A 14,383-nucleotide genomic window follows, 5' to 3' on the forward strand; every position below is an offset into this window, starting at 1 on the left:
TATTTTCCCTAACTGCAAAGAACCCAGAGACTAGGTGTATAACATCACTTCTGGTTTCTGGCATCACTTTCCCTGGCCGCTGCTGCTTTGTTAGCTTCCATAGGGGGCCTGTGAGGCTCCAGGGGTCTAAACAGTGGCGTCACTAGGGTTGGTGTCACCTGGTGCGGTAAAACATGTAGTCACCCCCCCCCCCCCTCCTGTCTAGCCTGCCCAGGCTAGTTTTGGGCTGGCAGCGCACGGTCATGGTGCGCACCACAAACCTGCCCGTAAATGATAATACAGTCAGTGCAGGAGCACCGATTTGTGTGCTGTCATGGATGTGGGTGAGACCATCACTGTTGGATATCACTTTCTACTTAATGGTGTCACTGAGACAAAAAATAGGCCTGGGCATTTTAGACCCAGCAGCTCATTTTTTTTTTTCTTTTAAACCAAATTACAAATAATGACAACTACCCATTTCATGTAATACTTACCTGCTCTGTGTAATGGTTTTGCACAGAGCAGCCCTGATCCTTCTTTTTTCGGGTCTCTCGCTCGCACTACTGGCTTCTCTCCCCTGACCAGTGCCCCTAATAGCAAGTTGTTTGGTATGGGGGCACTTGTGTGTGCTCGCTCCCGAGCCATTATCTATTCGTCCGTAAGACACACAGAGCCATGGCTTGGTCTCGCCCCCCCCCCACTCCCTCCTCACTGACTGTGATTGACAGCAGTGGGACCCAATTAGGGTTGCTACCTCATCCCTTTAAACTCGAACACATATGAAGTACACGGGTTCCGAGGCTAATTTAATGCAGATAAGGCACCAAGTGAGTTTAATTACCACTTTAATCAGCCAGAGACCTGTGTCATTAATATGTGTTTGGTTTTGAAGGGATGAGGTGGCAACCCTAGACCCAATGGATCCCACTGCGGTGTCTAAGCGAATGAGAGTCCCGGGAGAGCCACTGCTCCCGCATGCAACGCTGGATCGAGATTGGGCTCAGGGAAGTATTAGCACAGGGGTTGGGGGTAATTCATTTACAATGCCATTTGTTTTGTAATATGCAGCATGGAGGGGGTTAATGTACTCTCTGACATATTAGTGACCAGTGGCAATTAATTAACTGCTTTGTGCTGCATTATTGGCCTCAAAGAGGCCTCTCATTCTCACCTAAATCAGTGATGAATGAATTTGAAGTATACAAAGACATCTCCCTCTTTCTTAGAAAAGTAATTTTTAGGTATTGGCATTCTGCACGGCATAGCAAACTTCAAATAAATCAATCAGATAAATAGGAAAGAGCGACTTTGGATGCCCTTGTAATTCTTCTATGAGAAAATGCTGACTCGGATTCAGACTCGGAGACCTCTGATCATGAGGGTGAATTGGTACGCCCCTCTAAACTCCAAATCAGATCTGTTAAAATGCCCCCACTATCCAAGCATAAATGGATTGAATTCTTCTTGGCACAGGTCAAGAGGGACCTCTCCAAGGTCAATTGGGAATACAGGGGCATTGATAATCTTACTAGGGAGGAGAGAAGGGCACTGAGGGAATTGGAGGAAGCAACGGGCATCCTTATCAAATGTAGTGATAAGGGCAGGGCAGTTTTTTCCACTGGGCACGCTGGGCAGTTGCCCGGGTGCCCCACTTGTCTGGAGGGCCCTATCCAGGGCCGATCCCCAGTGCTGCAATCTGCTGTTTAAGTTGACTGACTGCACTGGTTGCTCACTCGCTAGAATCGCCGGCCGCCTGGCGTCTAGCTAGCAACCAGTGACATCAGTCAGAGGCCGCGGATTTTGTTGGAAGTACCAATAAATATTGCCTTTTTGATCATTTGCATTTTTATTCTCGTGCGTGATTGTGTAGACAGGGCCCCAGTGCACTGTATTGCCAGGGGGCCTATAATGTTCTTAAGATGGCCCTGGATAAGGACGGCAATGTGGTCCTCCTCACCGAGGACTAATATGAGAAAGAGGTGATGAGACTGCTCCGCGATGAATCTCACTACCGCAGGCTTCACTCCAGTCCCTTCCCTGCTATTGTCAATGCCCTTAATTACAAACTGAATCTGGGTATGGAGGAAAAGGTGATCACCAAAAAGGAATTTAATTACATGCGGGTATCCCAATTTAATACCCCAACATTTTACATCATACTCAAACTCCACAAATCTATAACCAACCCACCTGGCAGACCCATAGTGTCGGCCGTCAATGGCCCCTTGAAGAAAATGGGGAAATTCATTGACACACTAATCAAGGAATTGGTCTATGACCTACCTTCCTACGTGCAGGACACAAGGGATGTACTTTTGCGACTTGACGCTATGGCTCTGCCGGAGGTAGCCCTTATTGTGGGGATCAACGTGGAATCTCTCTACATGTCGATCCCCCACACATGGGGCTGTTCAGTTTTTCCTTGAGAAAAAATTCCCACTCATGGGACAACAGAACAAATTTATTGTTGAGATCAGGGGGACCTCCATGGGGGCACCCTGGACCCCTTCATATGCCTGTTTGCATCTTGGCATGTGGGAGGAGGAGGTTGTATACTCCTCATCGATGTACCTCGGCCACAGTCGCCTGTGGCTGAGGTACATCGATGATGTGCTCATGACATGGGGTGGCACCCAACAGAAGCTGTTGCACTTTATGGAGGAACTCAACATCAATAACAGGAACATAAAGCTTACTTTCTCTGCTCACTCCCAGACCCTCCCCTTTCTTGACTTAACTATAGGAGTGGAAAATGGGTTGATCTCCACCAAAACTCATAGAAAATCTACTGCAGCTAACACCTTGCTACAGGCCACCAGTGACCACCCTAAATTCCTTATTAAGGGAATACCTGTTGGTCAATTCCTTAGAATCAAAAGGAACTATTCTCATAAACACGATTTTGAGGTTGAAGCCAGGGATCTCTACGAGAGAGAGGTTATTCCCATTCCTGTATCAGGGAGGCTAAAAAGAGGTCCATACAGATGGACAGACAGAACCTACTCATTAGGGAAAAAGGTCCACAATCTTTGAACAAGGCACAGGATCCAATTAGGATTATCACCAAATTTGGTGCCCAGTGGGACCAAGTTAGGGAGATATTACGTCAACATTGGTATATTCTTGCCGACTCGCCCATACTTGGAGATATTGTGGGCGATCGCCCTCTTCTTACTGCTAGTCACTCTAGGAACCTCAGAGATAGTCTCATCCACTCTGAATACCCCTACTCCTAACTGGCTAACCCAGCTGCCACCCCTGAGGGGTATGTATAGATGTGGTAGGTGCTCGGTCTGTAAATATGTGGAAAGAACTGACATGTTCACCGATTCTGATGGGAAGAAAAAATTCAAAATTAACAACTTTATCAACTGCAACACCGCCAGAGTAATATACATGTTAACTTGCCCTTGTGGCAAGAATTACGTGGGTAAGACCAAAAGAAAACTTAAGATCAGAATCGGTGGACATGTCCAAAGTAAACTCAGCAAGGATGATGAACGCCCACTGTCATTACACTTCATCAAATTTCATGATGGTGACCCCACTGGACTTTCCTACAAGGGCATCTACAGACTGAACCTCCCACTGAGAAGGGGGGACTTCCACAGAATTCTGTGTCAGAAGGAGAAAATGTGGATTTACAACTTAAATAGCATGCAACCTCGAGGGTTAAATAATGAATGTAATCGTCTTAGCTATGGACTGCCATCTAATCTATAACCCCAGACCATGCTGGCCTCCTGGTTCTATGTCAGTAGCCTAATTTACTTTATCTATTTTATTCATTTAGTATTATTCTTTCTTGTTTAATTTATTTATTTTCCTTTAACATCTTTTTCTGTCACGGTTTTCCCATTTTTTAAAAACATTTGGTGGTTTTCCCATTTTTTGTTTAGTTTTTAGTTTATTTCTTATTCCCATTTTCTGGTGGATCTCCGCGTTCCCAGACCGGCCCGCTGACTTTGTATTGTTGTATTGTCTGTTTGGCTGTCAACTAGTTGCGCAATTGCCTAGACAACTAGATGCTGACCCGACTACGTAGTTTGACGCTCTTGCTATTTAAGGATGTCTTTCCGGCATCTGCACAGGCTCTGAAGAAACCCGGGTGATGGGTGAAACGCGTGAGCATGACGCCATCACGCTCCCAATAGCATACACGCTGATCCACCCAGACACCAAGGGGATACTTCCGTGATCTCCACAAGTGCCTAAGGAAAGCCCTGGAACTTTGTGACGGCCGTGCTGTCTGGGCTACCACTCTATTCAAGATTTCCCTGCTTGGCTGGCACCACTCGGAACAAACCGGTGATATACTGCATAGCGAAGGAAGCTATCCTGATGATCTGCCGGTAGACAGAATAAGCAGAAGCTGTTCGTCCATCCATTCGGGGGTGTTGTCCTGTGTCGGGAAAGCAGTGAGATTCTACCTTTTACACCTCCCGACAGGGAGGGTTGCACATACAACTTAACCGCTCTTACTTTAGACACACACACCTACCTGCTGACATCGGTGTTCGTAAGCCTGCAACAGTTCCCGTGCAATTACAGTTCAGTTACAGGAACTTCCTCCCAGCATACCCTGATTAATTTAGTCTGTATATTTTTTCAGTGAGTTCTGTTTCCAAAGACCAATCACGAGCTTTGTGCAATAAGCCAGTCCGCTGCAGTTATTGACATCCGGTGGCCTTTAATTTAGTGGATAAGAGGTATCAACAACTCCTTGGCTGCTTCCACTCCCCTTTGACGTTCTATACTTCATCAGTGTTACTTGAAGGACAATCATCTTTCCCCTTAGATGATCCAACAGTGACTATCACTTTCATTAGTCATTAAATGGGGGGGATGTATGGAGAAGTGTGTGGTGGCCATCTGTGTGTGTAGACAACGTTGTCTATTTTAATGAATTGTTGGTGGTATTTTCTAAATTAACTTGTTTGATTAGTGTTTAAGTGAATTGCAAATAAAACTTTATATTTTTTGCTAAATTGCCTGTTCCTCCTTGAAGAATTGCTTTTTTCTGGAATTGTCTTTTTAATTCCTCCCCTATTTTTTCTATATGCCTAATCAATTCAGAGGAACTCACCTGCAGTACTTTATTATTGAATCTGAGGTGTGAGCAATAAGTTAATTGTCAGCAGCTGCTGTTATTTTCACCCTCCCGGAATTTATATTGCCTAGCTAGAGCCTATCAATTCTCTTTTTGTTCTATTATTGGCATTAGTGTCAGTTTTTATAAACCCCTTCAAGCTGTAGCATAAAGGGGTTAATTAACACTGATGGTGCCACTGCCACTAAAGCAGCACAAAGGGGTTAACTAATTGCCACTGGTCACTAATGCGTCAGTGAGTACATTAACCCTCTCCATTCTGCATATTACAATTACCATTGTAAATGAATTAACCTCTCCCAAAGCGTTAACCACTTCAACCAGTTCACTCAGCTAAGACAAGGTGACACAACAGTGCCCTAGTTCAATGTTTCTCAACTCCAGTCCTCAAGTACCCCCAACAGGTCATGTTTTCAGGATTTCCCTCAGATGAAATGGCTGTGGTAATTACTAAGGCAGTGAAACTGATCAAATCACCTGTGCAAAATAATGGAAGGCCTGAAAACATGACCTGTACTTGGGGACTGATGTTGAGAAACATTGCCCTAGTTAAGGCACTGTAGAGTTAAAGCAGTTAAGTGATCACTCACTTGCAGTGCACATGGGTTCTGGCCAATGGCGGCTGGGTTTTTTTTTTATTTTATTTGGGGTGGCAGCAAAGCCCCCCCCACCCTCTGCTCGCCATCTGCACTTTTCCCATCTAGGTGGCAGATGGTGGCTCCTGTGACCTCTCCTCCAGCACGGCGGCTTCCGCCGTGCATCTCCTCTCTCCTCCTCCTAGGCGCTAGGTGTCCAATAAGATTGCCTGTCCTTTCAACCAATCGGGTGACGGGTCTCATGACCCTCTTTCTGATTGTCAGGGAGCAGGATTAGTGTGAGAATAGCGAATATTCATTCGCTATAACCGCACAACTGGGTGGGCTTGGAGCGCAGTGCTCTGCGCCCCAAGTCCACCCTTTTTTGAAGCCTTTTAGAGCCTCAGGCTCTAATCACGTACTTAACCACCCTCCCCCCATTGGAATCCATGGTTCAGCTCCCTGTATGTAGATCAGGGGGTTGGATGCATGGATGGGGGGGAGGCGCCCGTGTGCCCCTAATGCATGGGCCGCCACTGGTTCTGGCTACAGGTCATATCGGCAGCATCTTCTTCTGTTCAATTCCACACTCCTGGCCTCTGAATCATGATTCGTGACATCACGCCAACCGGGGCTAGGAAGCACCTGTCGGGCTGAGGGTGTCACCTGGGTGCGGTCCGCACCCCCATAGCTACGCCACTGGGTCTAAAAGACTCCTGATGTCCCATTAAAGAGAACATGTCACAAAGAGTTTACCTCTATGTGATATAAAGTTTTAGTAAAAAAATAAATAAGAAAAATAAAAAATAAAGTTACACTTAAACACTTAGAAACCCCCTAAAAAAAGCCCCTTAAGGGTTTTTTTTGGGTTTTTTTATTTACAGCCGTGAACACTGTATGGTTTTATTTGTTTATGGCATGTGCATTTAAAAAATATATATATTTTTATGTATATGTAGCACGGCCCCCTAGAGCAGTGTTTCTCAACTACAGTCCTCAAGGCGCCCCAACAGGTCATGTTTTCAGGCTTTCTATTCTTTTGCACAGGTGATTTGATCAGTTTCATTGCCTTAGTAATTACCACAGCGAAATCATCTGAGGGAAATCCTGAAAACATGACCTGTTAGGGCGCCTTGAGGACTGGAGTTGAGAAACACTGCCCTAGAGGACTGCTTAGAATTACCTGCTCATCTGCACGGCCGTGACCTAGTGAACATTCCAACACACCTGACACTCTGGGTTCAGACATCCTTGTATGCTGTGGAGTAATAAATCAGACACTTTGCGTATTTAAGTTCTAAGAATATTTTACTGGAACCAATAAAGAAGAAGGTTGGTTACAAAAGGGATGGGGAGGTAATAGATCTGCTGAGTTTTGGCAACAGCACCAACTCAGCAAAATAATTCCTCCAAAAAAGCACAAGACAACATTAATAAAGACAATACTGTACAAACACTTCCTTGAGAAATAGGGTTACCTCCCAAAGGATGTTACAGCTAACTGACTGTACTGACACTCTGAAAGAGCTGGAACCAGGCCAACCTATTCTGCTATCATCACTAAAACAAATAAACTGGCGCTCAGAGGCTATAAGGCAAATGACTATAAAAGTTAATGAAATTATAAAGTCTAAAAGCTGGATCAATCACGGTGTAATCAGGACGGTGTTGGAAGTCTTGGACAGGAGCCAGGAAACAGTCTATAAAGCAGGAGAGGATCCCTGGAGGATAAGTCATAGGTAAAACAAAACACCGGAATAAAACTTTTCTTTTCTTGTAGGAATTTGTGTGGCCAGATTCACGAAAGGCAGCTCTTCTTGTTGAGAGAAGTCAAACTCAGATCCATCCAGGTAAAAAAGAGAGAGAGGAGCGCCACTAAGTAAAATCATTTATTCACCAATATAAAAACAAAGTATCAACTTACATTTAGGAGCGGTATATAGAACAGACAGATGTGATTCCTGATAGAAGAGGGGGAAGGGAACAGTCAGTGATTCCCCGGGGATGCCTCCAAACACGACGCAGTCTGGCGGGGAGGCCAGGACGGTACACAGCCTGTCTCTGCGGGAGGACGGAGCGGCAGCCCAGGAAGCCACTGGCAATGTTGTCAATGAGGAGAAAAAACACAAGGCGTTTCTGAGCATGCGCAGGGTCTGTACGGCACATGCGCGCTCCTTTATCAAGTGTAGAGTAGGGAAAACAGTGAAGAGCTATTTATAGCAGATCAAAGGTAATGGGTGGACGTTCACAGCTGATTGTATCAATGCCGGAGTGTCAATATATGAACCACGGACAATAGCAATGTTATATAACAAGGCCAGAGCACATATCTGTATCTTTATGAGCAAGCTGGATATCTGATAAAAGAAAGCTGGGGAAAAAAAATATTACTAGAGAACTATATATCTAAAAAGGGTGAATGATTAAAAGAAGATGTGTCTCAAGAGTATATATATGCATGTATATCAGAGCAATTATGATAAACTATCATAGAAGTATTATAAAAATATATTATGAAGACATGATCACAAGGTAAATTGGATAATGAAAAAAAAGGGGGGGGGGGGGTTTCAAAAAATGTAAACGTTAATTAAAAATTGCATGAAAAGAATTATTATATGACAATGTAAAAAATAAAAATTAAATAATAAAAAAATGGATGATAAAGGAAAAAGGATATATATATATGTGTAGAGAAATATATAAAAAAAAGAAAAAAAAATAATAATGAAAAAAATGGAAACAAAAGTAAAAATTAAAAAATTAAATTAAATTAAAATTAAAAAATTAAAAAAAGTAAAGGATTATTGCTATACATGATGCATACAATATGCTGGATGTCACACCCCTGAATGATTGGTGCGACAATTAAAACAAAAGGTAAAATATATTGGATTGCGACTTATGGCGCACCCATAATCGCATACAAATGATATGTGCAAAAAATGCGTGAATAACATTATTAGATAGCCAATGGTAAGTAAACCAGCTAAACAAAGGTAAATGCAAGAGAAACCATTCTGAATATATATAGGAAGGTGTTGATTTCCAGTTCCTCGCATACATGATCGCATTTGTATGCGATTTGTTTGTATATATTATTATTAATAATCCTTTATTTTTACTTTTGTTTCCATTTTTTTCATTATTTTTTTTTTTTATATATATATTTCTCTACACATATATATATATATCCTTTTTCCTTTATCATCCATTTTTTTATTATTTAATTTTTATTTTTTACATTGTCATATAATTATTCTTTTCATGCAATTTTTAATTAACTTTTACATTTTTTGAAACCCCCCCCCCCCCATTTTTTTCATTATCCAATTTACCTTGTGATCATGTCTTCATAATATAATTTTTATAATACTTCTATGATAGTTTATCATAAATGCTCTGATATATATGCATATATATACTCTTGAGACACATCTTCTTTTAATCATTCACCCTTTTTAGATATATAGTTCTCTAGTAATAATTTTTTTCCCCAGCTTTCTTTCATCAGATATCCAGCTTGCTCATAAAGATACAGATATGTGCTCTGGCCTTGTTATATAACATTGCTATTGTCCGTGGTTCATATATTGACACTCCGGCATTGATACAATCAGCTGTGAATGTCCACCCATTACCTTTGATCTGCTATAAATAGCTCTTCACTGTTTTCCCTACTCTACACTTGATAAAGGAGCGCGCATGTGCCGTACAGACCCTGCGCATGCTCAGAAACGCGTTGTGTTTTTTCTCCTCATTGACAACATTGCCAGCGGCTTCCTGGGCTGCCGCTCCGTCCTCCCGCAGAGACAGGCTGTGTACCATCCTGGCCTCCCTACCAGACTGCGTCGTGTTTGGAGGCATCCCCGGGGAATCACTGACTGTTCCCTTCCCCCTCTTCTATCAGGAATAACATCTGTCTGTTCTATATACCACTCCTAAATGTAAGTTGATACTTTGTTTTTATATTGGTGAATAAATGATTTTACTTAGTGGCGCTCCTCTCTCTCTTTTTTATTCTGCTATCATAAGGAGGAAGAGCAGTTTTAAGAATGATAATATAAGGACGGGGCCCTTTTACCAGTAATGGCAATAAAGTCCACATTGCAGATCTGATATTCTTCACTGGTACGTGGGAGCTCGTTAACTGTAATCCAATTAGGTGTAGTGGTAAACAGTGGAGTCCTTGTAGTATGGAAGGCTAGAGTTGTCTTAAGCACAATATTCAAATAACTTCAGTAAAGTATTCAAGGCATGAAAGGGTCTGTGCAGGGTGTCCCAGAGTAACCGTGACAAAGGATGGATAAGGGTTGGGCGATTTGCCCTCTCACCAACGATCAGATCGCTCTGATGTCTTCCGGACAGAAACTTGTGTAGCGATACTCGTGCAGCGGTTCTGCTGTCTCGATCTCCCGATGTAAAGCTTGACACACACCGAAAGGCAGGCAACCAGAGTGGTGCTGGAAGGATGCCCAAAAGCAAGCGACAAAGCTAGGCTCCTCAGGTTACGGGTTGAAGGGTGGAACCCCACGTGGTAGGCCACAACCTCCCCTCCTGTGTTTCACAAAGAGGTCCATCTTGCATCAGGCCCTGGGAAGAGAGCACCGCATGGGCTTTCTGCTTCTTTTATAGCTACATCCGCAATCTTCCTAACAGTAGCAAAGATCCCTGGGATATGCAGTCCGGACACATAATCAAGTATAGCAATTGTCTATAGAAAGTACAGGCCGGCAACTCAACAGCTTCTCCATAGAAAATATTTAATTAAGCATTACAGCAGTAACATCATCCAAAAATGTTGACGCGTTTCGGCCTTAGGCCTTCATCAAAAGCTTTTGTACTCATGTACTTTCTATGGATCTTTTGTGAGCTTAATTAGCCAGAGCACTGACTACTCTACACACCAACTATATTATATAGCGGTAGAGCTTGGTTGAGTTTTTCTATAGCAATTATCTGATGGGAGAACTACTCATTCCACAGTCCTTTCTGCTGGCCACACAAACATGATGTCACCTGATACACTGAGCACTAGAGGGACAGGTGAGCCTTTGAAAGACCCAGGATACGGTGCTTTACAATTGTAGTCCATTTTACTACATATATTCCATGTGGCCTGTGTATGCCCGTATGTGCTCATCACACGGTAGAATAAATCCTGACACAGTAGAATAAATACAACATGCTTGTTTGCGCTTGTCTAATGCACCGCTGTACACTCATACCCTTTAGTAAACCCGGCCCAGTGTTATGCATAGCAGGCCTTTTGCAGAATGAAACCTGTTAAAGCTAAATTCCCGGGAAAAGGAACAATCCTCCTTTGTGGTGAAGCTGCCCCTGCACTGCAAGGGTTAAATTCTTGTTTAGGTCTAGGGGGCAGAAAAAAAAGCAGTTTTACCATGCCCTTTACTGTGGATGCTATATGGCATTTTCATAAGCCTCAACCTTGGTTTTACAGTTTTTCTCCATAGTTTTGGCTCATTTCTTGAAACAGAAATGACATTCTCAAAACTCTAAGTTCATTTGGCAAAACAGTCTTACAGTTCAGCACAACACTATAACTCACGTGCAAAAGCTCACATCTCTCCCAAAACTGTTCACTCATGCTTCAAAACCATATTCCTTTCCCATATAAAGAGTCAGTGCTACCAAAATGTCAAAGATTCTTCTCAATTGCTTTGGTTCATTTCTTGAAACAGACCAGACGTTCTCAACTCTCTTGGTGCTTTTGCCAAAATAACCTGGATGGTTCAGCACAACACCATGGTTCACCTTCAAAAGCTCATATCTTTCCCAAAACAGTTCACTCATGTGTCAAAAATAAATTTCTTTCTCATTCAAATAGTCAGTGCCTCCAAAATGCTTCGTCCCTTTGGCATTGTGTAAGCACTGCAAGTCAAAATGTTTAGATGTTTTGTCTCTAAGGCAGAGGAACATTGAAATATCCCTCATGTCCACCTTTCAGTCTAATGCCCCGTACACACGGTCAGATTTTCCGATGGACAATGTCCGATCGGAGCGTGTTGTCGGAAATTCCGACCGTGTGTGGGCGCCATTGGACATTTTCCATCGGATTTTCCGACACACAAAGTTGGAGAGCAGGAGATAAAATTTTCCGACAACAAAATCCGATCGCGTCAATTCCGACCGTGTGTGGCCTGTTCCGACGCACAAAGTGCCACGCATGCTCAGAAGAAATTCCGACACGGGACAGCTCGTTCTGGTAAACTTAGCGTTCGCAATGGATACAGCACTTTCGTCACGCTGCAATGTTAAAAATGGTTTACAGTTTTTCTCCATTGTTTTGGCTCATTTCTTGAAACAGAAATGACATTCTCAAAACTCTAAGTTCATTTGGCAAAACAGTCTTACAGCTCAGCACAACTCTATAACTCACGTGCAAAAGCTCATATCTCTCCCAAAACTGTTCACTCATGCTTCAAAACCATATTCCTTTCCCATATAAAGAGTCAGTGCTACCAAAATGGCAAAGATTCTTCTCAATTGCTTTGGCTCATTTCTTGAAACAGACCAGACGTTCTCAACTCTCTTGGTGCTTTTGCCAAAATAACCTGGATGGTTCAGCACAACACCATGGTCCACCTTCAAAAGCTCATATCTTTCCCAAAACAGTTCACTCATGTGTCAAAAATAAATTTCTTTCTCATTCAAATAGTCAGTGCCTCCAAAATGCTTCGTCCCTTTGGCATTGTGTAAGCACTGCAAGTCAAAATGTTTAGATGTTTTGTCTCTAAGGCAGAGGAACATTGAAATATCCCTCATGTCCACCTTTCAGTCTTAGCCCAGTCCTTCATTGACAATGGTTACTGTACATTTTTTGTCTAGCTAACTGAATTCAATTGTGTATAAAACTGAAAAAAAAGAAAAGATTTTAGGGTAAGAGTAGCCTCCAAGGTTTGACATCACACATTGCACTCATACTACCAAGGAAAAATTACTTTACAGTATTGTAACCATTATCATTCACACACAAAGTAACTTCCATACATCAGAGTAAAAAGAAAATGTATACAGCATAATATACGGAAATATAAACACACAAACATAAAACAAGGAAAATTAAATTTAGCCTACAATGCTGTAAATAAAGCTGGAGTTTCACAACTACTGTAACATCTCTTCACTGGCCACCGTCCTCACCCTCCTGCCCATCCACACGCTGCTGTCTGTCTGGCCAAAGATTCTCGTCAACATCGCAGCGTATATCCTCCCTTGCAATGCAACGAGGGAAGAAACGGTGTGCATGTCGCAACCATCCCCTACACTGATCTCCTGTAATATCCTCACAGGCAGCATCCATTGCATGGAGCAGAGACCTCTGATCTTGAGCCTGATGCTCATACACACTCCACCTCCAAGCGGAGAAAAACTCCTTAATAGGGTTGAGGAAAGGAGAGTAAGGTGGTAGGAGCACCATATCCATCCTTGGATGAGCAGTGAACCAAGCCCTGATAAGCAGGCCACTGTGGAAATTCACATAGTCCCATACAATTATATATTGTGGTAGGTGAGGCCCTATGAGACCTCTCTTATTTTCAGGGATCAAATCCAAATGAAGGCGGTCCAAGAAGATGAGGAGCTTCTGTGTATTGTATGGGCCAAGACTGGGGATGTGAGTGGCCACACCATTCTCAGAAATGGCAGCACACATAGTTATATTGCCCCCTCGCTAGCCTGGGACATCCACCGTGGCCCGGAGGCCAATAAAATTTCGGCCACGTCTTCGGCCCTTGGCCAGGTTGAAGGCAGCCTCATCCACATACATGAGTATGTGAGAGGTCTCGTTTCCTTCCAATGCCATTATTCTCTACAATAGAGTAAAAAAAGAAAACATCAAATCAGTCATACAGAAGAGTCATACACTACAGTTACAGACAGTTACATAGGAATGTTCTACACAAGTTCAATATACTACTGGCCAGTATTCCAGTGGTTCCAAACCTGGGGTACATGTACCCTATGCAGAGGTACTACAGGGGGTATTTGACAGAAAGGGGAGGGGAAAAATTATCAATGAGTAGACTTACTGAAATGTTACAGTAAAACCCACAGTATTAGATAGATTTACATGGGAGGCACTACTGTAATTGCAGCTCTTTGACCCTTTTTCTTACTGTATTGTATGTTATATTCTTCAAAATAAGGATTATAATGATAATTGCATCATACAGTAAGCTGCAGTTTTTAGACAAAATGTTTATAAATCAGATATGTAAATCAAATACTTTCATACCTGGATTACCTAGATTCAGAAATCAGGTAAAGTGGGTACTGAAACCAAAACACTTCGGGAACCACTGCTTACGGTAATTGTAAAAAGGTTATCTTGATGGACAACCAGTGACTGACTTACATGTACATACCGGTACCACAGCTCTTTCACTCTGTCAGACTTCCTCTCAAATGGTACCCTGTAAATTTACTTCATTGTCATCTGATGCTTCTTCAACATGCAGGCTATTGTGGAGATGCTTATAGAGATGACATTTTGGAATATGACATTGTCTTGCAGTGCGGATTTGTCTCAATGTGATGGCATTATTTGCCAACACCATGTTACAGATCTCTTGTTCTTGTTGTTCATTGAGAAGTTTTCCTCGGCCACCCGTGCCAGGTTGTCGTCCAATCCTAGACATAGAATTCAAAGGACAACACTCCATTCGTAATTTATACCTTATGTATTCCGTACAGA

This window comes from Aquarana catesbeiana, linkage group LG04 (assembly GCF_042186555.1).
Source record: "Aquarana catesbeiana isolate 2022-GZ linkage group LG04, ASM4218655v1, whole genome shotgun sequence".
In the NCBI taxonomy this organism is placed as follows: domain Eukaryota; kingdom Metazoa; phylum Chordata; class Amphibia; order Anura; family Ranidae; genus Aquarana; species Aquarana catesbeiana.